We start from the raw sequence: 16,290 nt of genomic DNA, 5'->3' as shown, positions 1-16,290 counted from the left end.
TATTCTTTTTAAATGCTCTAAACCCTGGAACATCCAGCAACCATTCCTGCCCCTGAGAAACCCATGTCTCTGTTATGGCCACAACATCACAGCACCAGGTACTGATCCATGCTCTAAGTTCATCACTTTTATTCCTGATACTCCTTGCGTTAAAGCAAACACACTTTAACTGATCCCTTGGTTCCTTCCCAGGAAAATCCTTCCCACTAGCTGGTCTACCTCTTGCTATTGCCTCATCTGCATCAACTCTCACCTCTGGTATACAGCTCAGGTTCCCACCCCCCTGCCATACTAGTTTAAACCCTCTCGAACTACTTGAGCAAACCTTCCACCCAGGACATTGGTCCCTTTCCAGTTCAGATGCAACCCCTCCTTCTTGTACAGGTCCCACCTTCCCCAGGAGGCATCCCAATTATCTACATATCTGAAGCCCTCCCTCCTACACCAGCTGCGCAGCCACGTGTTAAGCTGCGTCCGCTCCCTGTTCCTCACCTCGCTATCTCGTGGCACCAGTAGTAAACTAGAGAACACCACTCTGTTTGTCCTGCTTTGCAGCTTCCATCCTAACTCCCTGAAATCACTTTTTATATCCTCGATCCTTTTCCTGGCTATATGTCGGAATGTTTTGTTTAATATTCAGGGTTTCTGTTGAATGTTTAACATTAATATTGAAATTAGTGAATTTTTTTCTCAGAAATATAGATGTTATAAACCGGAAAAAACAATTTTATTTTTCTCTCATTAATTCAGCTGGCAACAGGTCCATGGTATTCAAATCTCCCTTGGATAGACTGTTTAAAACAATTGCACATATGACTATAGATTTCCCTCCATAGCACAAGGGCCGTTCACAGATCATGGTTACCAGAGAAGAGGCTTCAGAAATGGTCCTGGTCAAGTGAAAAATCTTAAGACTGATCTTTGTCCTGATAAGCATTGCAGGGCTGGAAACAGTCATAAATTTCAAAGTCTGACAGGTCTTCAGCTGTACTCTGACTACTGGCTGTTGCTCTAGCATGGATCTGACATGCTGATTGGCCTTTCTTTAAGTTTTATGATTATTCTTTAGAATAGAAACCACAAACCCCACCGGGTCAAAAACATGGAACGTGTGTGGATTGGCCATGCTAAATTGCCCATGGTGTCCAGGGATGTGCAGACTAGGTGGATCAGCTATGGGAAATGCAGGTTTACAGACATAGGGTAGGGGTGGATTTTTGGGAGGGTGGTGTGGACTCAATAAGTCACATGCCCTGCTTCCACACTGATTCTATGATTCTATGTGCGTGGAGTTAAAAACCACTTGTAAAAAATAATCTCAGCCTTTTGTTGGGGTAGATGGGTTATTTTTTGCTTCAGGCACTCCACTTCTTTTTCCAGCGCAACGATGACTGCATCAGAGCCATTTCTTGTTCTTGACCCAAACTAGAAACATTCATCAACCTTCCTTCCAATTTCCACCCCTCCCTCATCTTTACAGGATCCACCTCCACTGTTCTCCTTTTTGCCCCCAACTTCTGTCTTTACATTTCTGTTGAAGGTCCAGTGATCGCTCAATTTACAAAACGTTCCACAAAAGTCCAGATTAAAGTGCTGATGTGATATATTGTCACTGTCTTTTCTTCCTTGAATCAAAAAGAGAACAGGCAATTCCTAGATATAATTAAAAGAATAAAGAAAAATCTCAAAAGTTAGCCAGAAGTATATAAATTTAATAACCACTCTACACATTGCCAAAAAAACAAATAATAATGAAATTAAAAAGCTTTGATACTATTGAGTTCATTTATTAGTTAATGATGCTGAAAATGTGGATAAAGCTGCAGCTGACTTTTCAATCATTTATTTTTGCTCACCTAATCTTCCCTTCTTTTCCACTTCCTTTCGTTTCTGTTGCTTCCTACTCTAACCATTAACAGTAATGGGCATATTCCAAAGCAAATCTTCACTAAACCTGGAGAGAGGATGCATTTTACAACTTCCAATTCTCAATGCCAACATTGAGAATTGCTCCTCAGGAAGTACATTTCATCCACAATTGGTAGTAATTGTCAAGAAATTATTTCTATTCCTCCCACGACTTTCACTGTGTAGTGGTCTATGTTTGCATAGTTTTCCATCCACACTGAGGGAAAATTGTCAAATATTTAATGGTAGAAGCTACCGTGCATAGTGGATATGTTACTTAGTCAGTAGCCTAATGATGATTAGAATAATACTTACGTGCTCTGGATAAACAGAAAGAGCTAATATCATGGGTGCCTCAGGTAGTTTCTCTGAGAATGATGTGTCTCACAGCCAGCATCTGTTTCTAATTAGTCCCAGTTCACAGATACCTGTTCTTGGCTGAAAATGTTTTTTGAGTCTTTTAAGGAAATATCCTGTATACTGTGTATGACCAACAAAAAACAAGATTTTTTTTTACAAATGCCATCCAAAATAATTTAAAAATTGCTCTTATAAGTCCTTGACTTGAGTAAGATTAATCACCATGGTAGGGGGTTGAGGTGAAGAGATTATAAACTTGTCTTCTTCTCTTTGATTAATAATCCTTGTGATGTTGCTTTTCTTGACATCCATATGGGCAATCATGTTGTTCGAGTGACTTCAGATAGACTGAGGCAAGAATAATCCAACATCTTGCCAAAGTTGGTCACCAAAATGAGTACTGTTTCTGGATACATTGGCACCATTGATTTAAGCATTTTACATTTTTGAGAATTTCTTTGCCTTATCCTATTACCTGGCAGATTCAGTTTGCTGCTTGTCCAAACCAGCCCCTTGCAAACAAACCACAGTTTAGGGCAAGATACAGAGTCACGAGCCATTCTCACTTTTCCTCCATGACCATTGGCATCCAAATCTGTAAGGAGAAAGTGAGGACTGCAGATGCTGGAGATCAGATGCTGGAGACCGGAAGAAGGGCTTATGCCCGAAATGTCGATTCTCCTGCTCCTTGGATGCTGCCTGACCTGCTGCACTGTTCCAGCAACACATTTTCAGATTCAAATCTGTAAGCCTATCTTGATTATCCTGGCATATCTATTATTTGGTGAAGTGAGGTCTGGAAGCACACAATTGTAGTGTAGGATGTATTTTAGTTTTAAAAAGCTACAGCAGAGTATCTTTGCACACAAGGGCAGTCACGCATCTCACAGGCTGAACTATGCTGTAGCTCAGGAATGATTGATTGCTATATCAGTGTACATTCACTTTATGTCTCAGTACTTATGTTTTCTCTGACCATGTAGTCTCTACCTTTGTCTCTCTTCCCCCTTTTTAAAAGGCCATTGTTTTGAGTCATTTTCCCCCCCAAAGTTCCAAAAGAATCCAACAGCTTATAAAATAGTAATTATGGCTCTTGAAATTTGGGGAAATCACCTCCAACACCTAAAGTACTACAAAACAGGAGCAGCTCTTACAGTCATAATTTTTTCCTGTCCTCCACCTTGAATTACCCAGAATCCAATGCTTTTCTTTATTGGTTAGTGAATTGAGTAGAGGTGTTGGGAGGGGGTGGGAGACAGTGAGGTCTGCAGATGCTGGAGATTAAGTTGAGAGTGGCTTGCTGGATACCGCTGCCTGGATTACACCTCTTCCCACCCTACTTCCTGCAAAGATGCTATCCTCTATTCCCAATGCCTCTGCCTCCACTGCATCTGTCCCCAGGAGGACCAGTTCCAACACAGAACACACCAGATGGCCTCCTTAAAGACCAAAATTTCCCCTCCCATGTAGTTGAAGATGCCCTCCAACGCATCTCATCCACGTCCTGCATCTCCGCTCTTGAATCCTGCTGCTCCAACCGCAACAAGGAGAGAGCCCCCCTGGTCCTCACCTTCCACCCCACCAACCTCCACATAAATGTCATCATCTGCTGACATTTCCGCCACCAACAAATAGACCCCAACACCAGGGATATATTTCTCTCCCCATCCCTATCCGCTTTCCGCAAATACCATTCCCTCTGCGACCATCTGGTCAGGTCTACATCCCCTAACAAGCCATACTCCCCTCCTGGCACCATTTCCAGCCACCACAGGAATTGCAAAATCTGCATCCACACCTCCCCCATCACCTCCATCCAAGACCCCAAAGGATCCTTCCACATCCATCAAAGTTTCACCTGCACTTCCACACATATCGTTTGGTGTACCCATTGCTCCAGATGCAGTCTCCTTTACATTGTGGAGACTGGATGCCTTCTGGCAGAGCACTTTAGAGAACATCTCCAGGATGCTTGCACCAACCAATCCCACCATGCCGTGGCTGAACACTTCAACTCCTCCTCCCACTCTGCCGAGGACATGCAGGTCCTGGGCCTCTTCCATCGCCACTCCCTCACAACCCGATGCCTGGAGGAAGAACGCCTTATCTTCCACCTCAGACCCCTTCAACTTCAGGGCATCAATGTGGACTTCACCAGTTTCCTCATTTCCCATCCATCACCTTCTCCCAGTTCCAACCTTCCAGCTCAGCACTGTTCTCATGACATGTCTCACCTGTCAATCTTCCTTCCCACCTATGTGCTCCACCTTCCTCTCCAACCTGTCACCTTTACCCCCACCTCCATCCACCTATTGCACTCTCAGCTACCTTCTCCCCAGCCTTACCCCCCTCCCATTTCTCTCTCTACCTCTGAAGCTCCCAGCCTCATCCCTGGACTGAAATGTCGATTTTCCTGCTCTTCAGATGCTGCCCGACCTGCTGTGCATTTCCAGCAACACACTCTCAACCATAGGAGTTGGGAGGTCATGTTGCGGCTGCATAGAACATTGGTTCGGCCATTTTTGAAATATTGAGTCCAATTCTTTCTCCCTCCTATATGAAGGATGTTGTGAAACTTGAATGAGTTCAGAAAAGATTTCCAAGGATGTTACCAGTGTTGGAGGCTTTGAACTATAGGGAGAGGCTGAATAGGCTGGGGCTGTTATACCTGGAGCATTGGAGGCTGAGGAGTGACCTTATACAGGTTTATAAAATCATGAGGGGCATGGATAGCTTAAATAGACAAGGTCTTTTCCCGGGGGGTGGGGGAGTCGAGAACTAGGGGTCATAGTTCAGGGTGAGAGGGGAAAAATTTAAAAGGGACTTAAGAGGAAACTTTTTCACGCAGAGGGGGTGCATGTATGGAATGAGCTGCCACAGGAAGTGGTGAAGGTTGGTACAGTTACAACGTTTAAAAGGCATCTGGATGGGTATACGAATAGGAAGGGTTTAGAGGGATGTGGGCCATGTGCTGACAAGATAGTTCAGGGTGAGAGGGGAAAAATTTAAAAGGGACTTAAGAGGAAACTTTTTCACGCAGAGGGGGTGCATGTATGGAATGAGCTGCCACAGGAAGTGGTGAAGGTTTGTACAGTTACAACATTTAAAAGGCATCTGGATGGGTATACGAATAGGAAGGGTTTAGAGGGATGTGGGCCATGTGCTGACGTGGGGCTAGATTAATTTAGGATATCTGGTTGGCATGGATGAGTTAGACTAAAGCATCTGTTTCCATGTTGTACATCTCTATAACTCTATGATTCTACTTACTCACAACACCTCTGCTCTGCCTTGCCAAATGTTGCTGCTAAGTGGTACTGAGTCTAGGGGTTACATATCTTGCTTTTCTGACAGTGTACTATGCCAATTTCACATCTGCACCATGTGCTACCAGCTTAAGTAGAAACACACTGTATGTGTGCAGCAAGTGGACTGCCAGGTATCCAACTCTGAGAGTAGCAGAATCATAGAATCATAGAATTTTACAGTACAGAAGGAGGCCATGCGATCCATGGTCTCTGTACTGGTTCTCAAAAGAGCTACCCAGCTCTTCCCATTCTCCAACCCTATTCCCATGGCCCATTGAAGTCATCACTTTCAAATATGTATCTAGATTTCTTTTGAAATTTCTCATGGAATCCACCTTCACCCCTCTCCTAGGTAGCACATTCTAAATCCTAACAACTCTGAGTAAAGACATTTCACCTCTTCTCACTCCGAACTCACTTGCTGACAATCTTGAAATGATGACCCTTAGTTACTGATGTACCAACTACAGGGACCAGAATATCCTTCTTTATCCTGTCAAAGTTGTTCATAAATTTTAAAACCTCAATAAAGTCACCTCTCAATCTCGGCTCCAAGGAGAATAAGCCAAATCTGTCTCATCTTTCCTTGTACCTAAAATCCCTCATTCCTAGTATGGTTATAGTAAATCTCCATTGAATTTTCTCCAGGGTTTAATATCCTTCCTTAAATAAGATTAGATTACTTACAGTGTGGAAACAGGCCCTTCGGCCCAACAAGTTCACACCGACCCGCCAAAGCGTAACGCACCCAGACCCATTCTCCTACATTTACCCCTTCACCTAACACTACGGGCAATTTAGCATGGCCAATTCACCTGACCTGCACATTTTTGGATTGTGGGAGGAAACCGGAGCACCCGGAGGAAACCCACACAGACACGGGGAGAATGTGCAAACTCCACACAGAGAGTCGCCTGAGGCGGGAATTGAACCCGGGTCTCTGGCACTGTGCTAACCACTGTGCTACCGTGCCGCCCACAACTGAACAGAATACTCCAAATATGGTCTGTCCAATGATGTGTAGAGGTGTAGTATCACTTCCCTTTCTTTTATACTGTACACAACAAACTAAAAGCCCAAGGATCCTAAATGCCTTCTGAACAATTGTTTCAACTTGGCTGGCCACCTTCAGAGAATCATGTATATGAATCCTGAGGTCCTTTTGCTCCTATACTCTCCTCAAAATTGGACATCAATAATGGGAAAACTGATGGAGGCCATGATATGGGATTAGGTAAATATATACTGAGAGAACAATAAGGTAATACTAGACAGTGAACATGGTTTTGTCAAGAGCAGGTCATGTCTGACAAACTTAATTGAATTTTTGACAAGATGACACAGACAGTGGATGAGGATAGTGTACATAGAACATAGAACATACTTGTCCCGGTTCATTACCGAGTACCAAATCCAATATGGCCTCCCCTCTGGTTGGACAATCTACATACTGCGTTAGAAAAGCTTCCTGGACACACTGCACAAACACTGTAGATGTTGTCTATTTGGACTTTCGGAAAGCATTTGACATGGTGCCATATGTCACATGTTGTTGGAAAATTAGAAGTATTAGAAGTATTGATGGGTCCTCACCAGCATGGTTTAGAAGTTGGCTAAAAGATTGGACGTAGATGGACATTTCAGATTTATATAAACAATTTGGAGATGGAGTGTTAAAGGCAAAATTACTACATTTGTAGATGTTTCTAAGCTAAGGAAAATAGTGAATTGTGAGGATGGTACTGAAAAACTTCAAAGGGACACTGACAGGTTAGCCAAATGGGCAGACAGCTGGCAGATGAATTTCAAGATAGAAAAATATGAGGTAATGCGTTTTGGCAGAAGAAACACAGAGAGACAATACAGGCTCAATTTAGCAATTTTACCGTGAACACTCCATCTCCAAATCATTTACATAAATCAGAAATGCCCATCTATGCCTACCCTCTGTTTCTTATCTCTAAAACCTCTAAAGTTTATATTTATCTAATCCCATACCATGGCTTCTATCAGTTTTCCTACTATTGATGTCAAGCTGGCAGATCTGCAATTTCCTGGACTATCATTTGTCCCTTTCTTAAACAATGAATTCACATTTTCAATTCTCCAGTCTCCTGGGACTAATCCTGTGTTCAAAGAGGCCTGGAAAATTTCTGAGTAGTTTTCACTGAAATCCTTGCAGGCACCTGTCAGTCAGGATAATGGCTCAGAAAATCATGAGTAATCTCTCATGTCAATCCAGAGGATTGGGGATGGTTAGGCATCCATGCGTCTGCAGGGAATGTGCCACAATCAGTATGTTGGCATCATAGTGGCCAGTCTGGTTGGGTAGAGCTAATCCAGTCAGAGAGATGTACAGACACAAGTTGGGATATGTGTTTAGTCATGTCTGTCAAGGACAGGGGCTATGGTCAGCTGGTTGGATCCATCCTCAGTCACTAAGGGGAAAGTTAGTTGGACACTGGGGTGAAATAGCAGCCGCAGCTGAATCTCAACACTTTGGCCTTTGGGATGGGGATTTGCAGGCTTTTGGTACAATTAGAACAATAAGGCTTTGAAAGGGGCAGAGCCAAGTGATTCTGTAAGTATCAAATCAGATCTGGTGAGGACAGTGCAGGAGAGAGAGAAAGAACCTGCACAATTACTGCCTTTACTGTTCTTGAATTCATGTGTCGCTGGACATCGGAATGCAGATGATACCAAAATTGGAGGTGTAGTGGACAGCGAAGAGGGTTACCTCAGATTACAACAGGATCTGGACTAGATGGGCCAATGGGCTGAGAAGTGGCAGATGGAGTTTAATTCAGATAAATGCAAAGTGCTGCATTTTGGGAAAGCAAATCTTAGCAGGACTTATACACTTAATGGTAAGGTCCTATGGAGTGTTGCTGAATAAAAAGAACTTGGAGTGCAGGTTCATAGCTCCTTGAAAGTGGAGTCGCAGGTAGATAGGATAGTGAAGAAGGCGTTTGGTATGCTTTCCTTTATTGGTCAGATGAAAACGCCCGATCTCGTCTGATCTCGGAAGCTATGCAGACTCAGGCCTGGTTAGTACTTGGGTGGGAGACTGCCTGGGAATACCAGGTGCAGTAGGCTTTTTCCGCCAGCAGTGGCTGCTCAAGTCACCCCTCTGCACTTGTCTTGTGCCAGGCAATGGAGCGGCAGGTTATTTTTGCTGCTGCTGCTGTGCCTGGCATCAGTCTCCTGCAGGCACGAGACACGGAGGGGAGGAGAGCGGAGCGCTGCCAAAATCAGCAAGAAAGGCGGAAAGGAAGGGATTGGGGCTGCACGCTGTCTGCGGGTGGCAGTCAGGAAAGGCGGACAATAGACAATAGGTGCAGGAGTTGGCCATTCTGCCCTTCCAGCCTGCACCACCATTCAATATGATCATGGCTGATCATCCTTAATCAGTATCCTGTTCCTGCCTTATCTCCATAACCCTTGATTCCACTATCCTTGAGAGCTCTATCCAACTTTTTCTTAAATGAATCCAGAGACTGGGCCTCCACTGCCCTCTGGGGCAGAGCATTCCACACAGCCACCACTCTCTGGGTGAAGAAGTTTCTCCTCATCTCTGTCCTAAATGGTCTACCCCGTATTTTTAAGCTGTGTCCTCTGTTTCGGCACTCACCCCGCAGCGGAAACATGTTGCCTGCCGCCAGAGTGTCCAATCCTTTGATCATCTTATATGTCTCAACCAGATCCCCTCTCAGTCTTCTAAACTCAAGGGTATACAAGCTCCGTCGCTCCAGTCTTTCAGTGTAAGGTAATCCCGCCATTCCAGGAATTGACCTCGTGAACCTACGCTGCATTCCCTCAATAGCCAGAATGTCTCTCCTCAAATTTGGAGACCAGGACTGCACACAGTACTCCAGGTGTGGTCTCACCAGGGCCCTGTACAGCTGCAGAAGGACCTCTTTGCTTCTATACTCAATCCCTCTTGTTATGAAGGCCAGCATGCTATTAGCCTTCTTCACTACCTGCTGTACCTGCATGCTTACCTTCATTGAGTGGTGTACAAGAACCCCCAGATCTCTCTGTACTGCCCCTTTACCTAAATTGATTCCACTTAGGTGGTAATCTGCCTTCCTGTTCTTGCCACCAAAGTGGATAAGGATCCATTTATCCACGTGAAAGTGCATCTGCCATGCATCTGAGCACTCACCTAACTTGTCCAGGTCACCCTGTAATCTCCTAACATCCTCATCACATTTCACCCTGCCACCCAGCTGATGAAATTTGCGAATGTTATTGCTAATACCATCTTGTATATCCTGAAGATAGATTGTAAAAAGCTGCGGTCCCAGTACTGATCCGTGCGGTACCCCACTGGTCAGTGCCTGGCATTCCGAAATGGAGGGGTGGAGGAGTGTGGAAGGATGAGAGAATGCAGGCTGCGGCCCTATGAAGCAGGGGGAGGGCTTGCAGTTGGCCTGTGTGGGGATGTGGGAGACTACAGGAGCCTGGTGGGCAAGGGCTGGCTGAAAGGCAGCTGGAGGGACGGAGGGAGGGAAGCACGCACGGAGGAGGAAGAGCAAAGAGAAAAGAGAAAAAAAAGCCAAAGGGGATAAAGAGAAAGAGCAAGAAAGAAAATGTGGCTGGCCAGCACGCCTTGAAGTAGGGAGAAAAGGCAGGGGCCAGCGCCTACGGCCATACTAGTCTGAAAACGGCCGATCTCGTCTGATCTCGGAAGCTAAGCAGATTCAGGCCTGGTTAGTACTTGGATGGGAGGCCGTCTGGGAATACCAGGTGCAGTAGGCTTTTTCCGCCAGCAGTGGCTGCTCAAGTCACCCCTCTGCACTTGTCTTGTGCCAGGCAATGGAGCGGCAGGTTATTTTTGCTGCTGCTGCTGTGCCTGGCATCAGTCTCCTGCAGGCACGAGACACGGAGGGGAGGAGAGCGTAGCGCTGCCAAAATCAGCAAGAAAGGCGGAAAGAAAGGGATTGGGGCTGCACGCTGTCTGCGGGTGGCAGTCAGGAAAGGCGGACAATAGACAATAGGTGCAGGAGTTGGCCATTCTGCCCTTCCAGCCTGCACCACCCTTCAATATGGTCATGGCTGATCATCCTTAATCAGTATCCTGTTCCTGCCTTATCTCCATAACCCTTGATTCCACTATCCTTGATAGCTCTATCCAACTCTTTCTTAAATGAATTCAGAGACTGGGCCTCCACTGCCCTCTGGGGCTGAGCATTCCACACAGCCACCACTCTCTGGGTGAAGAAGTTTCTCCTCCTCTCTGTCCTAAGTGGTCTACCCCGTATTTTTAAGCTGTGTCCTCTGGCACTCACCCATCAGCGGAAACATGTTTCCTGCTTCCAGAGTGTCCAATCCTTTAATAATCTTATAAGTCTCAATCATATCCCCTCTCAGTCTTCTAAACTCAAGGGTATACAAGCTCAGTCGCTCCAATCTTTCAACATAAGATAGTCCCGCCATTCCAGGAATTGACCTCGTGAATGTACGCTGCACTCCCCCAATAGCCAGAATATCTTTCCTCAAATCTGGAGGCCAGAACTGCATACAATATTCCAGGTGTGGTCTCACCAGGGCCCTGTACAGCTGCAGAAGAACCTCTTTGCTTCTATACTCAATCCCTCTTGTTATGAAGGCCAGCATGCTATTAGTTTTCTTCACTACCTGCTGTACTTGCATGCTTGCCTTCATTGACTGGTGTACAAGAACACCCAGATCTCTCTGTACTGTCCCTTTACCTAACTTGACTCCATTGAGGTAGTAATCTGCCTTCCTGTTCTTGCCACCAAAGTGGATAACCATACATTTATCCACATTAAACTGCATCTGCCATGCATCTGTCCATAACCTCACCTGTCCAGGTCACCCTGTAATCTCCTAACATCCTCCTCACATTTCACCCTGCCATCCAGCTTTGTATCATCAGCAAATTTGCTAATGTTACTATTAATACCATCTTCTATATCATTAACATATATTGTAAAAAGCTGCGGTCCCAGCACTGATCCTTGCGGTACCCCACTGGCCACCGCCTGCCATTCCGAAAGGGAGCCGTTTATCACTACTCTTTGTTTCCTATCAGCCAACCAATTTTCAATCCAAGTCAGTACTTTTCCCCCAAAACCATGTGCCCTAATTTTGCTCACTAACCTCCTACGTGGGACTTTATCAAAGGCTTTCTGAAAGTCCAAGTACACTATATCCACTGGATCGCTTTTGTCCATCTTTAGAGTTACATCCTCAAAAAATTCCTCAAAAAATAAGATTAGTCAAGCATGATTTTCCCTTCATAAATCCATGCTGACTCTGACCTAACCTGTTACTGCTATCCAGATGTGTCATAATTTCATCCTTTATAATTGACTCCAGCATCTTTCCCACCACTGAGGTCAGACTAACTGGTCTATAATTTCCTGCTTTCTCTCTCGCTCCTTTCTTAAGTAATGGTACAACATTAGCCACCCTCCAATCCACAAGAACTGATCCCAAATCTATCGAACTCTGAAAAATAATCACCAACGCATCCACGATTTCTCGAGCCACCTCCTTCAGTACCCTGGGATGTAGACCATCAGGTCCCGGGGACTTATCAGCCTTCAGACCTAACAGTCTCTCCAACACCAAATCCTGGCAAATATAAATTCCCTTAAGTGCAGGTCCTTCAGCCCCTGTTACCTCTGGGAATTTGCTTGTGTCTTCCCCAGAGAACACAGATCTGAAGTACCAATTCAACTCTTCTGCCATTTCTTTGTTCCCCATAATATATTCTCCTGTTTTGGTCTTCAAGGGCCCAATTTTAGTCTTAACCATTTTTTTCCCTTTCACATACCTAAAAAAGCTTTTACTAGCTTCCTTTATATTTTTAGCCAGTTTACCTTCGTACCTCATTTTTTTCTCTGCGTATTTCCCTCATTGTAATCCTCTGTTATTCTTTAAAAGCTTCCCAGTCCTCCATGTTCCCACTCATCTTTGCTTTGTTATTCTTTTTCTCTTTTGACTTTATATGTTTCTTAACATCCCTCGTCAGCCACGGCCACCCCTGCCTCCTCATAGGATCTTTCTTCATTATTGGAATGAACTGATCTTGCATCTTCTGCACTATACCCAGAAATATCTGCCATTGTTCCTCCACTGTAATCCCTGCTAAGGTACTGCACCATTGAACTTTGGCCAGCTCCTCCCTCATAGCTCCATAATTCCCTTTATTCAACTGAAATATTGTCACTACCGATTGTACCCTCTCCCTTTCAAATTGCAGATTGAAGCTTATTGTATTATGGTCACTACCTCACTTCGAGGTCCCTGATTAATTCTGGTTCGTTGCACAATACCAGATCCAGAATTGCCTTCTCCCTGGTAGGCTCCAGCACCAGCTGTTCTAAGAATCCATCTCTGAGGCACTCCACAAAGTCTCTTTCTTGAGGTCTAATACCATCCTGATTCTCCCAGTCTACCTGCATGTTGAAATCCCCCATAACAACTGTAGTAACATCTTTGTGACAGGCCAATTTCAGCTCCTTATTCAACTTACACCCTACATCCATACTACTGTTTGGGGGCTTGTAGATAACTCCCAAGAGGATCTTTCTACCCTTAGAATTTCTCAGCTCTATCCATACTGACTCTACATCCCCTGATTCTCAGTCCCCCCGCGCAAGGGACTGAATATCATCCCTTACCAACAGGGCCACCCCACCCCCTCTGCCCGTCAGTCTGTCCTTATGATAGAGCAAGCTTTCATATTTGGTGACATTAAGGAAATATTAAAAGTCTCTTAATTCACTTTATTTTAATCTTAGAGAAGGCAATTGATTTGATTGTGTTTATTGAAAGAATAAAATGACATGAAACAAAATAGTGCCCACTGCTTCATTAGATATGCATTCATCTGGAGTGCGATCTGTCATGGACTGAGACATGGGCTCCACAAGTAAATCAGTCACAGCATGACAGAACAATTTACCAGAATTTTTCACATTTAGCCAGTTCCAGTTCTCAAAGGACTGAAACAACTGATACTCTTTGCATGTTTCTGTGTGAAATAACTTGGATCATAAAAAATAAGCTCAGTACGTAGATGACTCCGAAAGGGCTGAAGTATCAATGTGTGAAAGCAATCAGTCAAAGAATAGGTTCTACAAAACCTCATCCATTTCTTTCCTGTAACTTGAGTGTGAATTAATTTTGATTGATAGATTTATTCTATTTTAAATTTTTCTCTGCTTTCATTGGTGTAAGTAAAATGTCAGCTCCAGAAATATCAATTGTGGTTTGTTTGGATGAGATTTTCTTCAAGTTAGTTTTATGAACATTAAGAAATTGGCTTTGTGAAAGGATATTAGCTTTCTACTTAGCCTGAAAAATGTCACAATGGAAAATTGCTGTACATATTCCAGAATAAGATTTGTACAGCAAGCAAGAAGTGTGGTTGCATGTTGGAAAATGCTGATTGCTTATGATTTGTAATGTGTGGATGTGGCATTTGTCATTGACTGAAAATGGAAGAATGTCAGAGGTATTTTTTCATTGTGAGAGCTTGCTAATGACATTGCATTTCCTGACATTTCTGAACCAGAAAATTCTTTAAGGGTTTACTCATTATAAATTGGTCAGAGTAAGCTGCACGGTCACAGTGAGGGAAACTTAATTGCAATAAGGCTGAGAACAAAGTGAATAACTGGAAATTTGGATCAAAGTAGGCAATTAAGACAGAGGGAGAAAGAGATATTTAATTTAACTAAAGTCTGCAGAATGAAAGATGATTAGATTACTTACAGTGTGGAAACAGGCCCTTCGGCCCAACAAGTCCACACCGACCCGCCGAAGCGCAACCCACCCACACCCCTACATTTACCCCTTTAACCTAACACTACGGGCAATTTAGCATGGCCAATTCACCTGACCCGCACATCTTTGTGACTGTGGGAGGAAACCGGAGCACCCGGAGAAAACCCACGCAGACACGGGGAGAACGTGCAAACTCCACACAGTCAGTCGCCTGAGGCGGGAATTGAACCCGGGTCTCTGGCGCTGTGAGACAGCAGTGCTAACCACTGTGCCGCCCACTAAAACAACTGATTCCTTTGTGTTTCACAAGAGACTGGGACACATAGAGACATTACTGCCGTGACTGGGATTTGAACCGAGGTTGCTGCGGCCACAACGCAGAGTACTAACCACTATACGATCATGGCACCACACCGACAGACATGAATGGGAGGCTTACTGCAGAGACACCAATAGCACCATGATGTCACAAATGCAGGGCAAGTAGCTGATTCACAAGAAAACCAAACAACTGCAGAAACTTGAAATCCAAAATAAAAACAGAAATTGCTGGAGAAACTCAGCAGGTCTGGCAATATCTGTGGAGCGAAAGCAGAGTTAACATTTCAGGTCCAGTATCCTTTCTTCAGAATGGATGTTCATGGAATTCCCTAACGTAGACAGATGTGGAGTTCAGTCTTTGAATAAGTTTAAGTTAGAGATTGATAGACTTCTGATGACCAGTGGCAGTCATCATGGAATGTGGTGAGTAAAAGGTATTGAAGTTTTTGATCAATGGTAATTGAATGACAGAGCAGGCTCAACAGGCTGAGTGACATACTCTTGTTCCTGTGTTCCTAAAAAAACTAATTTTTCAGGTATGCAATGAGAATAATTTCAGACTTTAGGAGGGGCAATATGTGGCCCATGTGACATGTCACAGTGCTATACAATGTGCTGTGCTGTCAGAGGTGTATTTTGTCAGCAGTTTGTGAGTGGATAATGGCTGCTCGCTAGAAGATAGTCATATTCATATCAATAAGACAAAGTATAAAGCAGCAAAGAGTACCATGAATGTGAGGATGCCAAATAGTAGCAACACTGGTGAGAGTGCACCATGTATTGAGGAAATATTAAGGAATTAATGTGCTGCCAATCCCAAAAGTAATTCTAATATAGAACTTGAATAAAATTTGCATAGTATATAGGTAAATATATAGGGATGGTAGAAATAGTCATTTCAAATCATGCTTTTACAGAGTTAAGGAAAGCGCAATTCATTTACCACCTCTGCTTTGCAGCCATTTCAATTCAATTTAATTTCTGTCATATCCTGAATGCAATTTTGTTGCAATAGTTAACATTTCTGATTGAAAATAGATTGCAAAGCTTGCTGCAATTTTCCTTTCTCCTTAAAAGTTTTCCTACATTGCTGCATAATTTTATCGCCAACGTTCTCCTTTGTTAATCTCACATAAAAGTCAACATCGGTTATACTTTGTAAGAAACATTCAGTTGCAATGCTGTTCGTTGACCTTGAGTGCAGGAGAAGCTAGCAGGGTACATGCAAATAATAAAAAAGCAAAAGCCTCCCATCGGTACAAGTTTCTCTGAAGGAGTGCCTAATAATCACATCAAGTATAAGTGAGGCCTCAATAACTGGCTGCTTATGGTGTTTCAGTTGACATATTTTTCCAGTAGTACAGGCAAGATGTTGGGAACACAGAAAAAAGAATTAGACTCTCTTGAGATTTCCAACATTCATTGAGTCATAGAGAGTTGCAGCACAGAAAAAGGCCCATTGGCCCATCAAATCCATGCTTAACTAAGATGGCACAAGAATTAGTGTTCAGTGGACAGTTAAGAAGATCATGTCAGAGTACATTGAGAATTTGATCAGATGGGCCAATGAACCAAGAAGTGGTCAACGCAGTTTAATTTTGATAAATAGGAGGTGTTGCATTTTAATAAG

The 16,290-nt window shown here is 43.8% G+C and overlaps 1 long non-coding RNA gene and 1 other non-coding gene across 2 annotated transcripts in view; one reads left to right on the top strand and one right to left on the bottom strand.

The window, feature by feature from the left end:
* Positions 1-16,290, bottom strand: part of LOC122555376 — a 49,382-nt gene that overhangs the window by 4,368 nt on the left and 28,724 nt on the right. The window lies entirely within an intron of this gene.
* On the top strand, positions 10,219-10,337 carry LOC122555913. The gene has a single exon (XR_006313395.1). It is a non-coding gene; the product is annotated as a 5S ribosomal RNA (ribosomal RNA).

Source organism: Chiloscyllium plagiosum, chromosome 1 (assembly GCF_004010195.1).
Source record: "Chiloscyllium plagiosum isolate BGI_BamShark_2017 chromosome 1, ASM401019v2, whole genome shotgun sequence".
NCBI lineage: Eukaryota > Metazoa > Chordata > Chondrichthyes > Orectolobiformes > Hemiscylliidae > Chiloscyllium > Chiloscyllium plagiosum.
Note: the sequence above shows the minus strand (reverse complement) of the source record. Positions and strands in the feature narration are given on the sequence as shown.